The sequence below is a fragment of the Macaca nemestrina genome, unplaced genomic scaffold (genome assembly GCF_043159975.1).
Source record: "Macaca nemestrina isolate mMacNem1 unplaced genomic scaffold, mMacNem.hap1 Scaffold_106, whole genome shotgun sequence".
NCBI classification, from domain to species: Eukaryota; Metazoa; Chordata; class Mammalia; order Primates; family Cercopithecidae; genus Macaca; species Macaca nemestrina.
Window position 1 is genome coordinate 99,214 of NW_027257589.1, and position 24,341 is coordinate 123,554.

The following is a 24,341-nucleotide window of genomic DNA, read 5'->3' on the forward strand; positions in this document are numbered from 1 at the left end:
TGTCTGCACTTGTGTTGCTCTGAGGTCAAGTTGTGGCCCCGAGTCCCTGTCCCTCTGCCAAAGTGAGGATTTGCCCATTTTCAGGTCAGATTTCACTTGGGTCCGGGTCTCTAGGTGGGGGGGCATTCCAAGGGGGCGTGAGCACGGTGGACGTGCGTGGGCCTCTTCCTCTCCCCTCAGCTCCTGGGTTGTGTGTGAAGAGCTGCCCAGCAGAATCACCCTCCTGCCTGCTGTTTCATTCACCAGGAATCGTTCTCACTGTGGACTCTTGAGTCAAATGTAATCCAGGAATGGAACATGCTGTTGCTAGATGACACACACAGCATCAGGAGCTTAGTTGGGAATTATATGATCTTACCCCACACCTTAAAAGTAAAGACTATGGTTGTCAGGCCTCTGAGCCCAAGCCAACCCATTGCGTCACCTGTGACTTGCACGTATATACTCCCAGATGGCCTGAAGTAACTGAAGAATCACAAAAGTGCAAATGCCCTGCCTGGACTTAACTGATAACATTCTACCAGAAATAAGTGAAAATGGCCGGTCCTTGCTTTAAGCGATTATTATTATTATTTTTTGAAATTCCTTTTCCTGGCTCATCCTGGCTCAAAAAGCTCCCCCACTGAGCACCTTGTGACCCCCACTCCTGTCCGCCAGAGAACAAGCCCTCTTTGACTGTAATTTTCCTTTACCTATCCAAATCCTATAAAACGGCCACACACTTACCTCCCTTCGCTGACTCTTCAGACTCAGCCCGCCTGCACCCAGGTGAAATAAACAGCCATGTTGCGCTCACAAAGTCTGTTTGGTGGTCTCTTCACACGTGCGTGCATGACAATAGTTAAGGGGATACTGAAGTCTTTGGCAGCTCCAAGAGCTTTTTCAGTTTGTGTCAGGACATTTTAGGCAGAAGGAAAAGCTTGCTAAGATAATCTTACAGAAATGTTTGGTGCAGTGCCATTAACTCGTGGAATAAATGTGTAACTTTGCGTGGTGGCCCTCTGGAAAGAGATGCACTTTGAGTGCACCCTGGTCTGCTCGCTACAAGAATCGGCCGTGTCACCCCGCTTTCCGTGGGTCTGCAGGTGTGCGTGGTCCATTGCCCTGCACTGTGGCCATGGAAGGGAAGATGATCTGGAATACTGGCGACAGTTATCGGTGCGTGTTGGTGTGTGCTGCTTTCTACAGGGGAGAACATTTCTGTTTAATAAACATCTCATCTCGATGATGACTGCAAGATATTTGAGTCTCATTCAATAGTGTTTCTTGGTTCCTTCTGTTTTTATCTGCTTTCTAGCACTAGGCAAGTGAAGACATGGAAAGTAAAAACCCATCGAACTTGTAGAGACATGGTGTTGTGTAGGAGCAGACTGTAGCCTCTGGCTCTGTTTAAAGATTGTAGTAAACCTCTTACCTGGCATAGTCAGGGTGTAAATTATCTTGTTTAATCGAAATGTGTATGAGTCAAAGCTGGCGCCTGCATTGTTGATGAAATACCAGATTTTAAGGGAATATGTCAATGTGCTGTAAGATACCAACAAAGTTCCTCACTGAGGTTTGGCGCGGGTTCGGAGGAGCTGGGCCTTAGGTCACCAGGGTCGTCTCTGGGAGCAGATGCTCAGTGTGGGCATTAGTCACTTAGCCTTTCCAGAGCCGAGGAACAGCTCTCTGTGATGGTTTTTGGAACCTGTATTTTGAGTCAGTTTGTCCCACTTGACTCGAAGTTGCCGCGCAATTTCAGACCTTTGCCTCCACCGTGCGCTCGTTTTCTTGTCCCCTGATTACTGCCTCGGCCTGACATTTGAGCCTCGTCGTTCATGGACACAGGCTCCGTGGTGGGCCAAAGGCCGCGACTCCGGCTTGCACAGTTCCGTGCCTCTCACTATGGCTTATCACATCACTCTCGGGATCTCCCGTTTAGAGGAAGAGTGTCCCTTTCCTGCAGGCCTGTGTGGTGTGGAAACCACCCCTACCTACCTTTCTCCTGTTTGAACTGTACCCTGAAGCTATTTCTGTTCTAGTCAACCGTCAGAATTTAAGGAACAGTGATTTATGTAACTTATCACACTCAGAATTTAAGGAACAGTGATTTATGTAACATCACACACTTCTCAGCAGTTCTTTATGAATTTCATTCTGTTGTGAAATTGCAGTTTTCATGGCTATGCTGGTCTCACGTTGTGGCCCTTGAAATGAATTCCCTTCCCCATTGTGTGTTAAGGTTGTGCCTGGGAGCTGTTGAGGCCTCACCTCTGCTTTAGGGCAGTGGCTTTGCTCTCCTGACAACAGGAAGAATCTTATTTAGAGCATTTCTAATGTGGTTTTTGCTTCCAGACAGAATTACTTTTTTCACAGAGACAGCCACTAAAGTCATAAATTATGCTCAGGATGCACACAAGGGTCAGCTGACAGAGTGGAATCCAGAACAGATCCAAAGACGCAAAAGTAGTTCAGTGGAATTTGAGTCTTTTCAACAAATGGTGCTGGAATTATGGGACAGCCGTATGCAAAAGAGTGAAAACAGGGAGAAATTCCTGTATGAAAATTAAGGTGGACCATAGCCCTGAATGTAAAATACCAAACTACAAAATCTGCAGAAGAAAGGGAAATTGTGGAGACCTAGGGTGAGAGCTCTTAGCCATACCATGATCCATAATCAAGGAAGAAAACAAGTAGGTAAGACTCATCAAAGTTAAACTTCTAATATAAAAGACACCCCTAGGGAATTGAAGAGACACATTTTCGATAGATGGGGAGAAGATGTCTACGAACCATGCAGCCGGCAAAGGACTCGTATCCAGAATACACAGGACTCCCACGGCTCATGACAGAGAAGAAACCACCTGACTTAAAAGCGGAAGAGACCTGAACAGATGCTTCGCTGAGAAGGACGGGAGGATGGCCCGAAAGCATCTGAAATGACCTTCAGCATGACTGGTTGCACCGAGATGTGCACCGAAGCCGCAGTGAATTTGTTCACACCCCTGCTGGAGCGCCTGACTAAGGTCTTTCGACAGCCCCAGGTGCTGGTGAGGACAGGCAGTCGGGACTCCTGTGCGATGCTGGGGTTCAGCACAGTGCAGACAGCTTGGCGGTTTCTTACAAAACTGAACTCACACAAACGTGGGTCCCAGTGACCCCAATCCTGGGTATTTACCCTAGAGAAACAGAATCTGATGTTTAAGAAAAACTGTGCCCAGATGTTAATAGCGCTGTCTATGGTTGTCCAAAACAGGTTACAATGTGCCACAGCCATACGTGGAATAATAAATACCCAGCAGCCCCGAGGCCTGGCTGTTGATCACAGGACACCCTGGGTGCACCTCCAAGCACGATGCCCAGGAAATCGTGATTTTGCGAGTGTTTTGCGACAACACTCGCAAAAGACAGACCCGGGGGATGGGAGGACACGGAGAAGGGTGGTTGCTGAGAATGGGAGGGTATGCTTATGAGGCCCCGTGAGTGGGTTTGGGGCTGTTGGACTGTTCTGCTTGTGTGATGACGATTATGGGAATATTTGTGCCGAAATTCACAGAACTGAACACTGTCCACTTTACAGTAATTTTTAAAAAGTGGTAATATGCTCATTTTCGGTACTGTTTTTAATGGAAGATGGAGTTTGCAGATGGTTTGTCAGGGCAAGCCTGTCTCAAGAGTTTGTAGACGATTCGTTAGGGGCCTGTCTCAGGGCCGTTGGGTTGGGTTGGGTTGGGTTGGGTTGGGTTGGGTTGGGTTGGAAAAGCCTTCTCTGTTGTGGGCAGTAGTACGGGGCATGGAAAGGATATTGCCAAGGAAACATGTAGAATCCTTTGAGGAAACGTGTATTTCTAACTTGCTATAAGATAGAATTGGAAATTGTAATGGTTTTGTTTTCTAGAATCTTGGTAGAATAGGGAAGACAGTGTAATAAAAGCTAATTTTGAAATGAAGAATTTTAAAGATTTTCAACAGCAATTGCTCTAGGAAGTCACCCTGGAAATGTTTTTAAAGATGTTCAATAGCAATAGCTCTAGGAAGAGTCACCCTGGAGTTGCTTCTTGAGCATTGGTTTCCTGGCTGTATCTTCCGACTTTCATTTTTAAGTTTTGCTGTGAGTTGGGGATGTGTGGGAATAGCCATCCCGGCCCTGCAGGGGGGTGCATGTGCCCCGAGGCCTGAGGCACTGTTTCAACCTAGCTTGCAACATGGGGACTCTTGTCAGTGGCTGGAGTAAGAGTACCAGCCTGGCAGGCTGGGGGGAGCCCCAGGGTGGTCTGGGCACTGTCCTCCCTGCCTGCAGGATGGCAGCTGGAGGAGCTCGAAGGCTGCCTGCCTCGTGGCTGTCAGCGCAGCAGCCCCTCCTGGCCCTGGAGCAATCTTTGGGTCCATGAGTCTCTGCACCGGGACTTGCCTCCTGGGACCTCCGCCACTGTCCTGAGGGCCCTGGTGCCACTTTCCCGGTGGGACCCAAGCCTCAGGCAGCTGCGACCCCAGATTCGGTTGCTTTCCCTGCCGTCTCATTCCAGCACGAGTGCTCACCTCACTCAATGTAGAGCCTCAGGTTCCTTCAAGATCCCCAGAGATGGAATCTCCCAATTTAACAAGATAGTTGGTGACAAGATTTGAGCGGCACTGATTTAACTCAGCTTCCAGAGTTTACGTTCCCAAGACACAGTCCTGCTCCTTCCCTGGCCTCATCCTGTGTGGCTGGTGTGGATCCGGGGTTTCCAGAGGGTGGGGCTGAGGCAGGTCAGCAGCAGGGGGATGGCTCATTATTGATCGCTTGATGCCTTGAGGATAACTAGGATTAATGACCTTTATAGGGCTATAGTTTTGGAGTATATATATGTGCGTGTGTGTGTATGTGTATATATATATATGTGTGTGTGTGTGTGTGTATATATATTTAAACGAGGTAGACATGGTTATCACTGCATTTTTCTGACATGAAACTTGGAGAGCAGAGGGTCTAGGAAACTCCTGAAGCCACACTGTCAGCGGGACCCAGGCGGTCTGGCCTTAGACCCTGCACTGCTTGCCCCTCACCACGCTGTCAGCAGACCCCGGTGGTCTGGCTTTAGAACTCACGCTGGTCGCCCCTCCCTGCCACATTGTGGGGTTTTTCCTGCTTCTGGGCAGCATTTGATAGCTTGTGAAACAAGACCAAGACTTACTATGAGTGGATATGCCATTATCTGAGATCCAGAACGTTTCCTGGACCTGGCGTTGCCGATGTCATGTAAGGGAAGGTAAAAACATTTTCATTGTGGTCACTGGGGTTCCTGAAATGGTATTTTTCCCAGTGAAAGTTTACTCATAAAAATCTTTTAACTCAATACTATGTGAACAGGAAGAAATGTGTTGGGCTCTAGTTAAATGTCTCAGAGCCGCAGAAGTAAATGAGGGCACCTTCCGAGCACAGCCTCCCGGAGGAGGCCAAGGACGTTTGTCTGGAGGGTTTGCCATGAAGCAGGACTTGGGCAGGGCTGGTCTGCCTAGGGAGGCCTCTGCCATGATGTAGGTTAGTTGAAGTAGTTGACGGGTGGTGGCTTGAGATCGGTGGTCCCCGAGGAAGCCCCTAGCAAGGCCGGTTTCCGTGGGATGGAAAACTGCCGTTCAGTGGCTGTAATCCTGGCTTCACAGGTCTGAGATACAATCCTGCCCTTGGATACTTGGATCCCAGCCAGGTCAGATGGCCCTGAAAGGACATTCGGACTGTGATGGCTGCACCCATTCTCAGCCTCTGTAGGGTCTCCTATGTATGTGTGTGTTTCCATTTTCTTTCAGCACAATTTCTCCCAGTGAAGTCGTGAGAAATAGAAGGAAAGGTGGAATGAAGATGTGATTGAGGAAAGTGTGGTGTGGTCTTCGACCTTATTTTGCCTTGGTTGGTGCTCAAGAACTCCACCTGACCTCAGAGCTGAGCGTTTCTGCCAGGAAGGTCCTGCCTTTTATCCTACCTCGAGGCCTGTTGAGACACTCCAAGAAGCTTCGTTAACAAATTGCCTTTTCCTTTTACAGCAGTTGGATATATTTGCAGCAAAACAAAGGAATAACCCCCCAATATGGTGATGAAATGCATTTAAGTATAGATAGCATTCAGTCTTGAAGGGCCTGGGATTTTAATCATCTTTGGGTCATGTAACAAGTGGTGTTGGTGATTAAAATCTCCTGACAGCTTTGTTCTGCCACGTTCCTCAGTTTTGAATGATGATCTTCCTGGTGTTGTACCTTGGAGGGGCGTTTGTGTCAGTAGAGAGCAGAGTGGTGGTTCCCAGAGGCTGGGAAGGGACAGAGGTGAGGCCCCTGAAGGACAGTGGTCTTCCTGGTTTAGGGGTTTGGGGCTCAGCCACCTTCCTGTGTCCGTGTAAATTATACCCAGGATCATTTTCACTCGCCCCACTGTAGTTGAGTATTGGAGCTTCAGGATATGTGTGTGCCCACGTCACCTGGGCCGTGATCCTGGAGTTGGGTGAGGCTGATTCCCGGGTTTATAGAATTACTCTGGGATTATTGAAAACAGAAGCACTTGAGGCATTCATAATGCTATTTCCTGAACGTAATTTATGTTCAGTTCTTCAGAAACATTTATCTGAGGAAGCATCTATAATTTTTGTTTTCTGCCCCTCAGTGCTAGAAAGAATTGTGCAACACTCAAGTGAGTGGCATTATTCCTCTCCCTCCACCATGCAAGCAAGATTAAAGGTACCTCTGGCTCCCCTCAATCTTCTCATCTGCAGGGTGCCTGGCATGGCAGTGTGCTGCCTTCCGTCTTCTTTTTGGGGAGAATTAGTTGTGTTTGTGTGTACTGCTCAGCTCAGCCTCGTGCAGTTGTGTGGGTGAGGAGCTTGGATGCTAGGTGACCCTCCCAGGCCTGCCTCCCACCTCCCTAGGCCTTGTTCTAAACTGACAGATAAACAGTGTGTTTTGGAAGAGGACAGCAGCAGGGCAGGAGAGAGTTTGTTCAGACTTTCTCCTCGCACTGACGTTTGAGCCTTCATCCAGCCTGGGCACTTCTACAGAGCTGCGTTTGTGTGTTGCAAACCATTCCCTCCCAGTAACCGTGCTTTCAGAGGTTTGGAAATGTGACTTAACTCATCTTCAATTTAAAGCGTACTATTACATTTTAGTGTTGAAACTGATGTATTTTATGGCCTTTATTTGATTTCTCTTGATTTTTTTTTCCCCATATGAGACATGGCATCTTAAGGGAGACAGCCTGGTGTTGGGCCCCCTTTCCTAAGGATGGAAGTGAATTCTGAAAGCCCTTTATGTAGGCAGCGAAATAATCAGGGAACCGTTATTATAGCTATGTCTGTCCATGTAAAGCGAGCACGACTCATAAGCAGAAAAAAGTGCAGCCCGGGGGCAAGGTGAGCCCTAATGCTGCCTGTGCCTCACCTCCCTGCCATGAGGAACGGAAGTGCAAGCGCAGGTGGTTGAGTTAGCCTCCAAGCACAGCCTGCACCCCCCTCACATCCCTCTGCATCTGCAGGGGCACAGGCCGTGCTGCCACCCCTCGCTCAGTGCCAGGGCTGATGCATCAGCAACAGGGGGTACTGTCCGCCCCTTGCTCGGTGCCAGGGATGATCTGTCAGGATCCCTCGTGCTCATCTGGTCCTCATGTCTTCATCACCGGCCTCCTGCTGGTAACGGGCTTGTTATTACCTTGGTATGGGTAATAACATACCCATACCAACGTATATAATAACATACCCATACCAAGGTGTTGTGGGGCGGTGCTCAGTCCTCCGAGGGAATTGGCCCTTAGCCGATTCATATTCAACAGGGCCGGGAAATGGGTTCTTGTTCCATGTCCTGGATCCCAGGAAGCCCTTGCCCTGGACCCTGTAATGCCCGGGGTCTTCCTGAGAAACGCTGGTGCCAATGGAGCACAGCCCAGCCCAGCCCCCTCCAGTTTCTCCGCTTTGTAACTGCACTTGTGTTTAGCAAGTCTTCCAGGACTTAGACGCTGCTTGGTGTGAGCCAGGTTTTGTGTGGAAAGAGGACAGATCCGAGCCGGCAACCAACCAGCCCAGAACCATCTTTTATGCTTCCAGATTCTGTGTCCAAAAACTTACCCGTGGACATTGAGGGTGATGCATTTCTGCTCCAAGACATCTGTGGACTCAGCTGGAGGGATGGAAAGGATGTGGAGCCTCTTCAGTCCTGGCCTGGGCTTGGACCTGCTGTTCAGCCTCTCAGTGGCACCAGGGCCCCCTTGTGTCACAGTGGCCTCGGGTTGGTGGCACTGCCCCAGGATGTCCCAGGCTTCCTGATAGTAGGGCCTGCTTCTGCCATGGCGGCCTCGGGATGGTGGCACTGCCCCAGGGTGTCCCAGGATCCAAGGCCAGTGTTCCTTCCAGCGAAGGGAAGTTGTACTGTAAGGTCTAGTCTCGGAATGAGCCTGGGGTCCTATCCTTCAGAGCGGTCCTGCACTCACCACAAATCAAGCCAGGGGAGGCCCTGCCAGAATTTGCAGCTGTGTTTCAGGTTGTTCCACAAGACCTCTTTTATTTTGGGCTACTCAGGTATATAATTCTTATACTCTGGTTTTTTTGAGACAGGCAAAAAACAAAAACAAAACAAAAAAAAACACCTTTTTGTTGCCCAGGCAGTGGTGTGAGCACAGCTTACTACAGCCTTAACCTCCCAGGCTCACGTGATCCTCCTGCCTCAGTCTCCTGAGTAGCCAGGACCCACAGGCACATGTTCCACGTGTCCCCATGCCTGACTTATTTTTGTATTTTTTGTAGAGATGAAGTTTTGCAATATTGCCCAGGTTGGACTCAAACTCCTGGACTTAAGCGGTCCAGCTGCCTCAGCCTCCCAAAGTACTGAGATCACAGGCATGAGCCACCGTGCCTGGCCAAGTGTGTTTCTAATTTCAAAATTAAGAGGACCCAGAGTCAGTTAATGACGTCTCTGCTGGAACGTGCTGCTTATAGTACATTAGGAAAAAATCATCCAGAACTTGGAAAAGGGGCTGGACAGACACAGCCCTTGGAGGTTGTCCGATGAACCCCTGGGGTCTTTAACCATCTGGAGGGATGTACCATGTCAGACTCACTGTTGTCGACCGGCTGAAGCCCAGGTTTCATGAGGTTATGTGTCAGCTTGTAGTACTTTCTCTGGCAGAGATGCGAGTGACTTCGCTCAATGTGAGGCTCATCTCAGGGACTTCATGGCCTGAGGGACGGCAGCCTGTTTGAGCTGATGGAGCAATCTCGCGCTACCCTTATTTTCTGAAACGCCTATGAGTGACTTCTCACACGGTCTTTGAAGCGGCTTCGTGCCCGCGCTCCTTGGTAATGATCGAATGCTTTTTTTGACCCCTCATCCCTTTCTTTGGGGGTGATCCAGTCTCAGTTCTCATGATGTGTTCTGCTTCTGCAGGAATTTCTGAAGCTGCTGAGTGTAGAAAGCACTGAGGAGGCTGTGCTCCCACCCCTGTGAGCCTTCCAGGCATCACCCTCTCCCCTTGGCGAGGCGGCGTCCATGGCACACCGAGGAGGCTGTGCTCCTGTCCCCCGTGAGCTTTCCAAGTGTCCTCGTCTCCCCTCCAGGGGGACAGGAGGAACCTTTCAAACCCTTCTTAAACTTGTTTTCATGTCTTTGTTTTAACAGTTTTCTTTGCATTGTCTCCCTTATCCAGAAGTGAGGGTGAACGCTGAGTTATTCACGGGAGTCAAGAAACCACACGCAGCCCAAAGTGACGTTTGTTTCCCTGAAATGATTTGTGTGTGTTCACCTTAAAATGCAATCAGTAAAACAGGTGTGTTTTGAGGAATGACTTTAAATTACTCAGGTGAAAATGTGACAGTTAAATTTCATCATCTGTGTGGGTGTCCACAACCCCCTTCTGTGATTGCGTGTGAGTTTGTGACTTGTGGTTATTTTTGAAGAAAGAAAATCTGTTGCTGGGGACTTCAGATGGTGTGCTGGGATTGTGTAGGGTGGACATCGGGGGCTTCAGTGTGTGGCTTCCTTGAAGAGGTTCAAATTAAGGCTGAGAGTCCCTACTCCAAAATGCTACGAAACCTGAAACATTCTGAGCTTCCTCATGACATTCGAAGGAAATGCTCTTCGCAGCACTTTGGATTTCAGGCTGGGGATGGTCAACTGGAAAGTGAAATATTGCAAGACCCTTCTGGCCCCAGGAGCTTGGATAAGGTCATGGAGGGGGCCTGTGCCGGGTGTCCCTGGAGTGTGAGGCAGCCTGGGCTCGCTGAACTGGTTTTTGTAGGAGCCACAGAAGGGAAAGAGGGTCAAAGTGGCCACGTCTGGCTCCTGAGAAGGCTGGACCAGAAGGAGGTGGGCGCAGAGGGCAGCAGTTGAGTCCCCAGCGTCCGGGGCTCTTGTCCCTGGTGGAGTTGAGAGCCTCCTCTAGTTGTGGCCTCTCCCCTGTCAGCAGCCACTGAGGCCTGAAGGGAGAGGGGGCTGAGGAGTAGAGGAAGGATAGGCCTGCTTCTGGAGAGGGCCAGCATCAGCCTGTGCTAGCCTCGTGTGTTACTCCTGCATCCAGGGTGCATGGCCGTGCCTCGTGGTGTAGTGGTTCCCGGGATGCACAGCGCTTGTCTGCAGTAATAGCTTTGTCTCCGACCCTTGGAGGCAAGTTACCTTTTTCCCCAGTGAAAAGAGGTAGAAAATCTTACAGAAATGCATTTGCTCTAATGTCTATTTTCCTATAAGACATGGTCGCTTAGGCTAAATATTTGGGAGGTCAAGGCAGGAGGATCACTTGAGGCCAAGGGGTTGAAGACCAGCCTGGACAACATAGCAAGACCCCATCTGTGTAACAGAAAAGTTAGCTGAGTGTGGTGGTGCGTGCCTGTGGTCCCTGGTACTCTGGAGGCTGAGGTGGGAAGATCACTTAAGGCTACAGTGAGCTGTGATTGCTCCACTGTACTCCAATCTTGGCAGCAGAGCCGAGACCCAGTCTCAGAAAGAAAACTAAAAAAAAAAAAAAAATCCAGAAATGTCATTCTTTTTAAATCATCCCAAAAGAAAAATCGTTTTTTTCTAAGAATGTAAAGGGAAACTGATAAGATTCTTTCCTTGCATTGTTTCTCCTTTTCAAATATGTACAGTAGTCCATCCACATCGTCTCTCATCTCATTACAAAGCAGCAGGTGTCTTTGAGGTTAGTGGTGGTTCTCTGTGTCGCACCTTGGAGAACAGCCAGCATGAAACCTCTTACCACGATTGTGCACATCGTTTGTAGTCCCAATTAAAATCCTCTCCAGAGATGCTTGTGCTGCTTATTATAGCAGAACTTTGGTTGTGCTGAAATGTGCATTCAGCTAATGGTTTTAAGTTCATATCTGAGATGATGCTGTATAATTCCTGAAGCGTATGGGATCAGTAATGATTGAAGATAATTCTGGCTGATGTCATTTGGAGGATATTTTTCACTTCAAGTTAAAGCTTCCTTCGCGATAGTCATTTTGGGATTCATTTAACTATGTGCTTTATTTCATAGCTCAAATTTTCATTAGTCATTTCATACCATAGGATTTTGAAAGCAGATTTGGCAAAATCTTTCTAACAAAATGTTTGCTTATGACGTCCCAAGGAACAGCACTCAGAATTGCTGGTAACTGTGGTACATTTTAAGGCTGATGATAGAAGTCACTTGAACGGTGAGGGCTGCTTTGTGAGGCAGATGGGGTTTGAACCCCGACCCTCCTGATACACCAGTCCTGACCCTGGCCTTCTCTCCTCTCCACTGGGAGATGAGAAGGATGCCAGCATCCACCTCACAGGCTGTCCTGAGAGCCCTGGACTAAGGGCTTGTGTTCCTCTTGCAGGTGGCGCAGATGTGGGGGCTTGACGATATACACACTGCAGGCTGCCAGTGTCGGGGTAATCCAGTGTTATTCATAAAGGGGGGATTTGCTTTGCTCCCCTGTAGACCAGGTGCGGTGCTGCTGTTGTAGCAGGTGTGTGGATCCTCTTGGGTGGTCCTCAGGTGGACAAGGAGTCACCGATTCGGATCCCCAGTGTTAGATGTGAGGGGACCATGGACCCCATGTGTTCAGAGGGGAGGAGTAAAAAGTTTTGCTTGTAATTCCAGGACTGTCTATTCCAGGAATGCCAAACCACTGGCTTTCACCTGACGCTATCGTAGGTGACATTGTCTGGAAATGAGGACTCATGTTCCGCATACCTGAGCCCAGTACCCATCTCCCTCCAGGGCCGTGGCCGAGCCCTCCTCATTTCGCTGGGTTGCCAGCCTGAGGATCTGTAAGCCCAGTGATGTCTCCAGTCTCGGCCTCCCTCCCCGTGGGGACAGGAGGTGGCTTCAGGAGACTGGTGATGAATGCCTGAATGAAGCCGACTTGTGACTGCAGTTCTGTCTAAGGGCCTCCCCGGGTGTTAGATGTCAGTAAACGACACCTGTGTGTGGATCTCATGTGATGAGAGAAACATTGGGGAAACCAAAGCTTGTGGAGTCTGCAGGTTCTCGACTTGGGGGTGTGTGTACCTGTGTACTTGGTGAGGGGTGTGATGTCTGGAATGATTGTGCAGGTGTGTTACGTTTGTGCGTGTGTGGTGAGTGTATTTAGCAGGTGTGCTGCAGTGAGCATATTCATGTGTGTTGCATGTATTTGAGGGTGTGTGTGGAGTGTGTACACACATCATATTTGGTGAGTGTATTTGAGGGTGTGTATGGAGTGCATACATGCGTTTGCGTGTATAGTATTGGGTGAAGGGGTGGCATGTGTGGAGTGAGCATGCACACGTGTATGCTGTGTGGGGGGTTTCTACCTGGTCCTCCCCTGAGCCTGCTCCTGGGCCCTGCTGTCCTGGCAGCTTTACAGTTTGGTGCGTCTTTGATTCCGGAAGATTCTGGAACCAAATTCTGAAGCTGTGATCACAAACTTGCAGTCCTGGAGGACGCTGGCCCGTGGAGCCGGCACGAGGGTCTCTGTGCTGGCCTCTCCCTGGGCTCTGTCCACAGAAGAGCATGTCCGATGATTGAGCTGTGCGGGTCTGTGGCTCCCCAGCCTCGAATCAGCCCTCGGTTCTGTCCCACCTCTGTTTTTCTTGCTGAGGTGCTCCGGGAAGTGGTGCCTGGGATGGCGTTTTCACCCTGGGGTTGCTTCGCCAGCTGCCCAGGTGCTGGCTGCCTGAGCCCTGCTGCCGTCCTGGGTGGACGGGGCTGTCGCGGGGACATCCCTGAGCACCCGCGGGAAGGCAGGTTTAGGAAGTGCCAGAGGTGAGTGGCTTCCTCTCACACTTGATTTTCTGGAAAGTTCTGGGTCTCCTATTTTTCCCTAAGGGAAGTTAGAAACTGAGTTTCTCTTTAGGGGAACGTCTTTGCAGCGTCTGTTGTTTGAATGTTCTCCAGGTGTGGAATACTCGGGGCCATATGTGTTTGGGAGCATCCGTGTCCTGAGCGAATTCAGTAAGGAATGGAGAGAGGCCTCCTGTCAGCTTGGCCTCTGTTTCCAGCTTGTTGATGGTTGAACGCTGCTGGTATCCCAGGGAGAGTTAAACACTGGGTGGTGTAGGAAGGGAACGTTTGCTCTGACAAGGTCAGTGGGAAAGCATCTAAGCAAACGTTGCTGTTCTCTGGGCTCCTCGGGGTTGAGCTAGTTTTGTGGGGTTGAGGGAAAGCTACCCTTGTTCCTGTTCCTCACCATTTGAAAGGTGTCCAGGACACGTTCCTCTGGAGAGGTGATGCGCGTGAGTGGGGGTCAGGTCGTAAGCTCTGAGGTTATTTGGGACCTGTCACCTGATTTCCTGAATACACAGGTGCTTGGTAAAGGTGTTCCTGATTAGCTAAAACATTTCAACAGGATGTGATAGCTGGTGGTTGTTTAAAGGCTATCACAATTTTCCTGTTACTTTTTAAATGCCTGTTGAATAAGGCAGGATTCACATATTTTTCTTTTCCTGTCTGCATACTTGATATTTTGTTTTTTGTTTTTTATGTGGGTGTGCAGCTAATAGGAATTAGACTCAGTCTCAGCCCTGGGGAGACTTCAGGACCGCCTCAGTCAGTGCTGAAGGGAGGCAGGGATTTGGGGGCTACCACCTGCATAGGACGGACACCAAGGGCCAGAGGTCAGCAATCTCAGTGAGGTCACAAAGACGGGCACACCCAGCACCCTGGCCCATGTGCCTCTCCTTCACCTTTGTCTCTGCTCAAAGCTGCTCTCCTGGGTCATCACGGGTGATCTTTAGGCACGTGATTGGTTCTTGCAGAAGTGGTGTCAGGCTGTGGTCAGTGTGGGCCCTCAGGACTTCCATGTTTTTGGCTCACATCAATATTGGGCAGTGGTGTATGTTTGTTTTGGAGTGGTAGATCCGGTGGATTTTGGCTTTGCCAACTCATTTAATACCTGTTCTCCTAGGCGCGGGGACCCTCTCGTAAGCCGCATGTTCTCCTGGGTTCTGGGGCCCTATCATAAGCCGCGTGTTCTCCTAGGCGCTGGGACCCTCTTGTAAGCCGCATGTTCTCCTAGGCACTGGGACCCTATCATAAGCTGTGTGTTCTCCTAGGCGCTGGGACCCTATCGTAAACTGCATGTGAGGGATCTCAGAGGTGCTCCTTATGAGGATCCGCTGCCTGACCTGAGGTGGAACAGTTGCAATCCAAAACCACCCCCCAGAAAAATTGTCTTCCATGAAACCCATCCCTGGTGCCAAAAAGGCTAGGTGACAGCTGGCCTAACAGGTGCTAAGATGTCAGTAGATTTTTGGACTTGGGCCTCAGTTGAAGAGGATTAGATTTTGAAAGGTGGGGTTTGAAGGCTTCTAAAGGGCAGATTTTTATCTCCAGTGGGGCCTGGGCAGAACTGGGTAGAACTGACCCAGAAGCTGACAACTAGTCAGGCTGGCTCACTGCCTGTGTCCTGTGTGTGCAGCCTTGCTGTTCATTCAATTGGTGTTGTGGATTCCATCCACAGCCTCAGAGTAGTGGAACCCATTATTTCAACGCTGACCTTATTTAACTTTATCAAAAAGACATGAAAATCATTTAGTATAAATCTTCCAGATACCTGTATCCTTTCTTTTCCCAGAGGCTTTTAAGTATTGCAACTTAAAAATCTTCAAAAATATCTTTAAAGGAAAACCTCTAAGTACATTTTTGATGAGCACCCTTGACAGCTTTAATATGTGAAGTAAATTCCCTTGACTTTTGTATTCCTAGAAACTCGTTCATGTTTGCGGAAGACTTTGTATTTTCTCACCAGTGGCCACTGTTCAGTGACCATCATACCTGCCGTGTCTCATTTAGAAAGTTGGATGTGGATGTATTAACTTTTCAGACACACTAACACATGGGCTGTTTGTTTTTGGTTTTGATTTTTTCGTTTTTTCCCCCCAGCTGAATTCAAGAAAGGGAAACAAGGAGACAGTAAGTACCCAAAAGCATCTAAGTGGCTGAGTGGGGGATCCTACTATGGTGTTGGATTGTGTTCTGCCAGACATCGCTCCTCGAAAAGCTGACCCTGAAAGGGCTGGCATTGCCCTCACCCTGGGACATTCGTCTGTCTCACCAGAAAATGAAGAATCTGCCAGAGTACTGTGAGTCAAATTCAGTCAGAACTCGCTTAACTAAGAGGGTTTGTCTCAAAGGGCAAAACATGAGGACACATTTTTAATTTTTAAGGAGTGCTTCATTGTGAGTCAGTTCTGATGTGTACTGCATTAGGAAACCTCTGAACTTCCACGGTCAGGCCCAGAACTCTGAGGGAAAGTGGTTGTGCCCTTCCCACTGATTTTTGTCACTAGCTTTATTCATTTCCTTAAAACCCTTTTTGTATGAGTTCTATTATAGTTTGAAAAAAAATTCACTTAGGTAGAACTGGAAGCGTTTCCGCAGTATTAATACTCATGACCTGTTCTCGGTCTCGGCATATGTGTACTCTATAAATGTACACGTGTGTATGTGGTATACGCATACTACGTGTATTTACACTGTGCATGTATTTACAATGTATAGGTATGTACACTACATTTGTGTCCTACACACGTGCATGCTGTAGGCATGCATGTACATGTGTATATGTGTGTATCTATGGTCACTATGATTATATGCACACTACATGGACACCTATCTGTTCTGCATGTGTACGTACATGCATGTATTTAATGCCGTATACATACCTGTGTACGTACACCATGTGGGTATGTGCACATTATTTCTGCAGATGTATATATACATATGTGCACACAAGCATGCATGTACACTATGCACACTGAATAAACTTCTGGATATGTACACAATAATACGTATACATGCTGCATATGTATGTACACTATTGCATATGTGTATACGCTTTATATGTTAGTGTACTGATGTACATTGTATACATGTGCATATGTGTACACTGCACGTATGTATGCATGCTGTAGTGCACCTACGTACATTGGATAAGAGTGTATGCTATACGCATGTGTATACATATAGCAAATAGCATACCTATATACATATGGATGTGCATGTGTATGCCATATGCATGTACATACAGGTTATAGTATACCTGTGTACACTGTATGCATATAGATGGGTGTACATGCTATGCATGCACATACATGTTAGCTTATGTACATTTGCTATATGGATGTGTGTATGCTCTATGCTTTTACACACGTAGTGAACTTGTTTGCACACTATATTTGGATGTGTGTACACTCTATGCATGTACACCACATGGATCTGGATGTGTGTGCACTCTGTACGCATGTAGTGCACTTATGTATACTCTACGTATTCGGATGTGTGTATGCTCTATGCAGGTACACGTGTTACAGTGTACCATATACGTACACTATGTGAATGTAAATGTGTGTGTGCTCTATGGCACCAGGAATAGGGCTCCTGTAGGGATCCGAGAACACACTATCTCGCTGGCACCGGAGAGTGTAGGATGAAAACAGTTGTTTGTTGCAACCTAGTTGAAATTTGGCAGGTTACTATATCCTTTGCAGTGATTTAGGAATAGTCACTTAATTGATGTGTGTGTTCCTGAAATCATAAACAGCTCTGTGAGGTGTGTCTCATCCCAAGACGAGAAAGGGAACCGAAACAACAATGACTCGGTCACTTAAGTGAGGTAGAACTAACACAGCAGCTGTCTAGCTTTCTGTATTATAACTTTGTCAGCAGCTCAATGAGAAATCGGCACTCATCAGGAAATGTGTCCACTTTCTACTGTTCTTTATTCGTGGCGTATTAACTGCCTCGTGTTATTCCTCACGATGTAGCAAAATCCCTCCTAGAGTTGTGAATATAAACAGTTCATGACAAATGTAGTATCTTCTTTGTTAACATTGAAAGCGATATGTAAGTTCATCTTCAGATACTGTTTGGAAGGATGAGAAAGAAGATGTTTAGGATAAAAGAATAGAGAGCTTTCAAGTAAACAGGGAAAATAAGGACTTTGTGCAAAATATTTCCAAATTTGGAATTTGAGAATACTAAATCTCACATCTAAGATCATAGGTAGTTTTTTGGGGGGGTTTTAAAATTAGTACTTGGTTTTCCATGTCTTTGGGAATTTCAGTCCTGATGGAGGATTGCAAGAATAATCTGATTTGTCAGAACAGAAGGACAGTCTATCTCAAAGGTAAATTCCAGGTTCTACCATAGAGAAACAGAAATTGCTGTCAACTTTCTGTAAGGTTCTTCAGTTCTTTCCTCTTCTGTGGTTAAAAAACCATCTCTGGGTTTAGTCTCAGCCAAGTTCCTCTTATGAGGTTGCCTTACATTTCACACAGCTGTTGAGAGTCTTCATCATTCGTAGTTAACTTGTCAAAAGCAAAACCTTGTACTAGTTAGATCTGAGCACCTTGAAGGCAGGGCTTTGTTTTATATTTTTAATAAGCAGCAGGGTGATGGCAGGACTGGGGCCCTTCATCCCATCATGCGTTCCTCAGAGCTTTCAGAGTTCTTACTGCGTGCCGAGTGTGGTGTTGGCTGTGTAGCATTTAAATAGGAATATGAGGCTCTGCGACTTGGGACGCTCTTACTACCTTCATAGAGAGCTTGGTGACAGTTTAGCATGACAGCTTGCACACCTGTTGTGTATACTTTATTACGGCCCCACAGAAAGGGTATTGATTTAAACGTGACTAATTTCTCTTGTTTATTTTTGCCTTTATTCCTAGTTACAGTCCCGATACTTTTTCTTCCTTTAAAATCTTGCTAATCGCTGGGGAATTAGTGATAAACTATATTTATGTGTTCTCTAAATCTAGCGATTTAATTGGAGGTCATTCTTCTTGTACCATGTGTCAGTGCTGTGTCAGGATGGTTCAGTTTTACATTGTCAAAGGATTAACTAGAGCAGGATGCAGTCTTACTGGAACTTGCTCATTTATGGAATATAGGCACTTTATTTTTTGTTATACTCGAGGTGTGCTCAAATGTAAACATTTTGAGCCGTGTTAGAAGGATATACAAGATTGTAATGAAGAAATCAACAACTTGATCAAGTACCAGCTAATGAACTTTATGTTTGAAGTATATGGAACATGGACCTTGGCAATCAGTTTTCATCTTGACCTTTTATTTTTTTACTAGAATCTTGGTCTGTCACCCAGGCTGGAAGTGTGGAGCACAGTAGTACGATGTCCGTTCGCTGCAACCTCTACTTCCCAGGTTCAAGGGATTCTTATGCCTCAGTCTCCCTAGTAGCTGGGGTTACAGGGTGTGTGCCACCATGTCTGGATAATTTATTTTTAGTAGAGATGCGGTTTTGTCATGTTGACCAAGCTGGTCTGCAACTCCTGACCTCAAGTGATCCACCCACCTCAGCTTCCCAAAGTGATGGGATTACAGGTCTGAACCACCATCCCTGGCCTGATCTTCTGTTCTAATATTGGTTATTCAGTCTCAATGATAGCGCCTGGTTGTATTAACTTGTTGTAGAAAGCACAATTGCAATGAATTTGGTTGTGTATGTACGTGCTGACTTAGCGTTCATGGCAGCACTGTGAAGTGGTCATTGTTCCTGAAGGAAGGATGGATGGGCAAGTCGGGGCTTAGATACGGGACTTGTGGGCAGTCACTGTTGTCCCATGGCTGAGATCAGGCCTGTCTGTCGCCTGTACACTGAACTCTTTTTTTTTTTTTTTTTTTTTTTTTTTTTTGAGACGGAGTCTCGCTGTGTCGCCCAGGCTGGAGTGCAGTGGCCGGATCTCAGCTCACTGCAAGCTCCGCCTCCCGGGTTTACGCCATTCTCCTGCCTCAGCCTCCCGAGTAGCTGGGACTACAGGCGCCCGCCAACTCACCCGGCTAGTTTTTTGTATTTTTTAGTAGAGACGGGGTTTCACCTGTGTTAGCCAGGATGGTCTCGATCTCCTGACCTCGTGATCCACCCGTCTCGGCCTCCCAAAGTGCTGAGATTACAGGCTTGAGCCACCGCGCCCGGCTCCCTGAACTCTTAACACACGAACGAGCAACGGTCAAGAGTCGGTGCTCGAGTGTGATGTGGCCTGTGGTGTGTGCCTCTCAGCCTTGCTTTGGCTCGGGGTAGCAGGGCAACAGCTCCGTCCCTCATGCGGCCGCCTGGGAGTCCCAGGAGAACCCACTGATACCGTTTATAAATGCCGGGCATCGAACGTTCTCCTTGGTACCAGCACATCTGGAATCGGACAGTGCAGTTAGATTCTCGGCCAGCAAACCTGTACAGGAGTGTGTGAACTCTGCGTTTGCTTCTCCCGGACAAAGGTGAATTCCCGATCACTAGTGGATGACAACAGGTGTGGCCTCAGGAGCAGCACGGAGACAGGCACCCGGGTGCAGGAAGAGCACCTGCAAGAGGGGTTGGGGAACGTGACAGGCGCACGTGCGAGTTTAGCTGTTACCGTGGCAGGTGGGGGGTGGGTGAGACCAGATTTTCTCATTGTTGCCCCTTTCTGAAAAGGGCCTTGAATTGACTTCTCTGTGGCTCTTCGCGCCTCCTTGTCAGGTTGGAGGAGACTGCTCCCCTGGCTCAGGCCCTGCTTGCGGCGAGACGGAAGCTGCTGTTGCTTGCCCTGCCCTCCCTGTGACGTCCTCTGTGCTGTTGTCCGGGAACAGTTCTGCCGAGCAAGCTTGCACTCTGCTCCCTTCTGCTCTTGGATTTCATGTCTGGAAGGCTTGTGTTCTTTCCTAATTTTTGATAATGCTGAGCTATGTTTTTGCAAGGATCACACGTGCCCATACAGGGAGAAGCTCCTTTGCAACTTTAGCATCTTAACGCTCTCAAGCAGAGCTTGCTATCGAAGTTGACAGCCTCCTGTGTTTTTGTTTTGGCAGAAACTGAACTTCAGTCCTAGGACAGCTTCAGCACACTTGATCCTAGCTCTTCTCTCTCACTGCTCCACTTGTGTGTGACAGAAATCATATGCCCTGAAGTTTACCAGTCCCTTCATTTGAAAATCAGTTAATGTATGCGATCCTCATGAGAATTTTACTTTTTATTAAAGCAATCGCAAAGACTGGGTTTTGTGAAACCAGTGTTTTATGTGTATATTACTTGCACTCACAATAAGCTTTGTCTTCTAAATATTTCATGTTTCAGATTAGCACTGGAATCATGCCCTGGAGTAGTTTTACTTTTCCACTTTTATTTTTGGCTAAGGTAAATTTGAGAACATTGTGATATTAGGTGTAGTGAGCCCTTTTAGCTTCTTCTATGTCTGTTTTCCTTTAAGCCAGAACCAGCAGACGGATACCAGTTTGTGAGCACCTGGCATCTCCCAGGCCTTTCCTGGGTCTTCCCTCAGCTGTCTCGTGGACAGAGCAGTCACTCGTGGAACGTGAACCTGAGAATTTGTGCGTGGAATTAAGTAAATGTCATAGCTCTCTTCTGTGACGAACGGAATCACATTAAGCCCAGTAAATTGTAACAGCAGGTCTTGCACATGCAAAGCATTGAACACCAGGACAGGTAACCAGGCTACGACGCTTCTGGTCCTGCACAAGACCTCCGGTATCACAGCACATTTAACAAATTGGCTGCATTGAGTGTTTGAAAACGTTGGGTATGTACCATGTCCGTGATTTTCGAGGGCCTGGAAAAACACCTCTGTGGTTATAGCAATCTTGATCGTTGGGAGCTTAAGGTTAGTACTGGGGCAGACTGTGTTTTAAAGAATCAAGGTCTCTCGAGTATGTTTCGATTTTCCCATGAAGAAGAAAGATGTTAGCTGTTCTTTCCTGGACTGTGGCTATCAGAGTGCCCCACCATGGTCACTCACACGTTTACTTCATTTTCATTTAACCGGGCTGGGCTTGGGCCAGAGTACTTCGGTTGTCAAATGTCATATGAGGCTGAGGAACTGTCTTCTGCTTCATCGTTGGCATATGGAAATACTGTTTTTCAAAGCATACTCTACTCTCTCATTTGTGTTTATATAAAATAATGGAATGGTTATTTTAACTGTGCAGTTTCCTATGCTTGCTTATTTAATTGAGGAAAGATAATGGTTTTATTTTGCTAAAATCTGTGCTAGGAATTGTGCAAAATCTTTGCGAAATGCCCATTTTACTAGCTTAAGTTATAGATCTTTGTATAGAAAAGAAAAAGCCTATTGCTACAAGGAGCATTGTCTTTACCGATGCAAAAAGCTTTAGGCTTATTGGCCGTGTAGTCAGTAAAATGCATTAGAATGTGGCGAACATTGAGAAAAGCATTGAAGTTTTAAAATCTGCTATGCAGTTTTTTTCAACTCCCTTGCAAGATACTTACTTTGAATAAAAGACAGAATAAAGTGTTCCCATTGAGGAAAGGGGCAAGAGGACTGTTGAGAATGTGTTCTGAACCTGAGCAGTCCTGCCACGCTCATCTGTGATGTGGTGGTGTCCATGGTATCACTTTTACAGAACTTTAAGAATGCTGCTTCTGTGAATAAAATACATTTATTCTTAGCATTTCAGTTTTGAGTTTTGAGAAGTGTAAAAAGTGTTAATGGTTTCTTTCCCTTACAGAATTTGCTTGTTCTTTTTTTTTTTTTTTTTTTTTAATGCCTACAAGACTGTGAAGCACATTAGTCACTTAAAAAGAAAAGAAAAAAAAAAAAAAGGGCCGGGCGTGATGGCTCACGCCTGTAATCCGAGCCCTTTGGGAGGCCGAGGCGGGTGGATTGCTTGAGCCTGGGAGCTTGAGACCCAGGGAACCGGCCTGGGCAACCTGGTGAAATCCCATCTCTACTTAAAACACACAAATTAGTTGGGCGTGATGACTGCACACCTGTAGTCCTGGCTACTCCAGAGGCTGAAGAGAATCGCTTGAGCCTGGGAGGTGGACCTTGCAGTGAGTGGAGATCACGCCCTTGCTGTCAAGCCTTGTTGACAGAATTTGGACCCTGCCTGATAAACAGCAATGTTCATAACGTATGGGTGAACTGCCCGGCTGCTCTGTCTAGAGTAGAATAAATCCAATTACGTTTTTGTCTTTTATTAGTATTGAAATTTTCTTAATCATCCCTTTGTTTTCATTACATTGTAGCAATATATTGCTGCTTAGAGTCTGGAACAAGTAGGCTTCTCTGGATCAGGTTCTTACTGGATTGCTAAAACTTAGAATGATTTTTCCCCTCCTTGGATGTGACTTATAGAACTTTGCCTTTTGAGGTGATGTGTTGCATTTGATAGCGGACACAGGAACGCCCAAAGAATTCACTTACGGGGCTAAAATGTACGTACTTTGTAGTGTTTCCCTCCTAGAATGAAAACGGTACCTCTCATTTGTGGGTCGATGATGCTATTTGCTGAAAACATTTTAAATTTTATTTATTTTAATTTTTTGAGACAGAGTCTTGCTCTGTCACCCAGGCTGGAGTGCAGTGGCACGATTTCGGCTCACTGCAAACTCCACCTCCCAGCTTCACGGCATTCTCCTGCCTCAGCCTCCCGAGTAGCTGGGACTACAGGTGCCCGCTACCATGCCTGGCTAATTTTTTTATTTTTGATAGAGAAGGGGGTTTCACCGTGTTAGCCAGAATGGTCTCGATCTCCTGACCTTGTGATCCACCTGCCTCGTCCTCCCAAAGTGCTGGGATTGCAAGCGTGAGCCGCCGCACCCGGCCGAAAACATGTTTCTTTACTGCCTCAGTCCTCAGTTGGGTAGTCTGTTCTTTGTAAGACATTCAGGGACCGGGGACATCTTGAGTCTTGAAAGGCGCTCTCTGTGAGATGGGAATCTTCCGGCTGCTTATTTAAGGAATCCTGCCGGTTGTCATTTACTGGAGAGCACAGTTTCCTGGCTGCCCTGGTCTTTGAGGGGAGGGAGACTGAGGGGTCATTTTCCCACCTGGACCAATGTGTTTATTAAACCTGGCTTGTGTATCATTTGGATCTTTTTATGAAGGAAAAGCCACATCTGTGACTTTCAGATGAGTGGAAGTCATGTTAAAATATATATATACATATATATATATATATATGGCTACTATGGAGAAGTTTTGTCCTTGTGACCTGTGAATACAGTCACAGGAGAGCAGAATGTTCACGGTGTGGGTGCTTACAGTGTACATCCAGAGTCACATTCTTCACTAGTATTACGTTAAAAAGTGACAAATAAGAGAAAAATATTTTGCTCATTACAACGTCGGTAAGAAGCTGGCAGCACTCTTGTTTTTGGAGGGGTGTGAAGGGAATATTGAGAAAGTGTCATCAACATTAGACTCGCCCACTCTGCAAATCCTGTGCCAGCTGGAGTGAGGACCCCGTGATGGAAAGATGCACCCCTCTTCCCGGAAGGAGTTGAATCTTTGTAGCGCTCAGGACGCATGGTTCATCTCTATATAAAGGCAGAGTGCGAAACGCCGTGGAGGCTGAGAGAAGCGATGTGGTTAGCAAGTATGAGTGAGACGTTTGGGGCTTGTTAGCACCTGGCGTGTGTGCAGCAAGCTTTGCTATCTGCACATGTGTGATCCTTAGAACACTGGCGTCTGGAGCCATGGGGGCTGTCGAGGGCCCCAGCTCCTGGCGGGCTGAGGAGTTCCCTGTTACCACCAGGATAACCGTGATTTTGAAGGCTGTCACTCAATCCCAAGTCCTGGAAGGGGCTCCTTTCAGAGAGGAAAACACCCCTAGAGCCTCAGGCAGAATTCAGTGATTTTTCTTATAATGTTGCTTAGATTTCGCAAACATGAAACCAAGAACATATTTCAGAATGCTTATGGTTCTTCTGTAACCATGGAAACAAAGTAAGTTGCAGTCGATGGACAGTTTGCGGAAGCTGAACTGCCTACATCGTGAGCACGGCGCTCTCCCTACCGCCCTGGGCCTTGCTCCGGTTTGCTGGGGAGGCTTTGCAGGGCCTCTTGTCTGGGATACCTCTCTCATGTCCCATGTTGCTACCCCTGGTCACAGCCATACTGCTGGGCACCTGCGCCGTGAGGACACTGAGTGG

At 47.4% G+C, this 24,341-nt stretch overlaps 1 protein-coding gene across 1 annotated transcript in view; it reads left to right on the forward strand.

Annotated features, from left to right (window-relative positions):
- Positions 1-24,341, forward strand: part of LOC139361221 (sterile alpha motif domain-containing protein 1-like) — a gene marked incomplete at its 5' end in the record, with an annotated part of 166,327 nt that overhangs the window by 80,798 nt on the left and 61,188 nt on the right. The gene's annotated exons all lie outside the window — the stretch shown is intronic.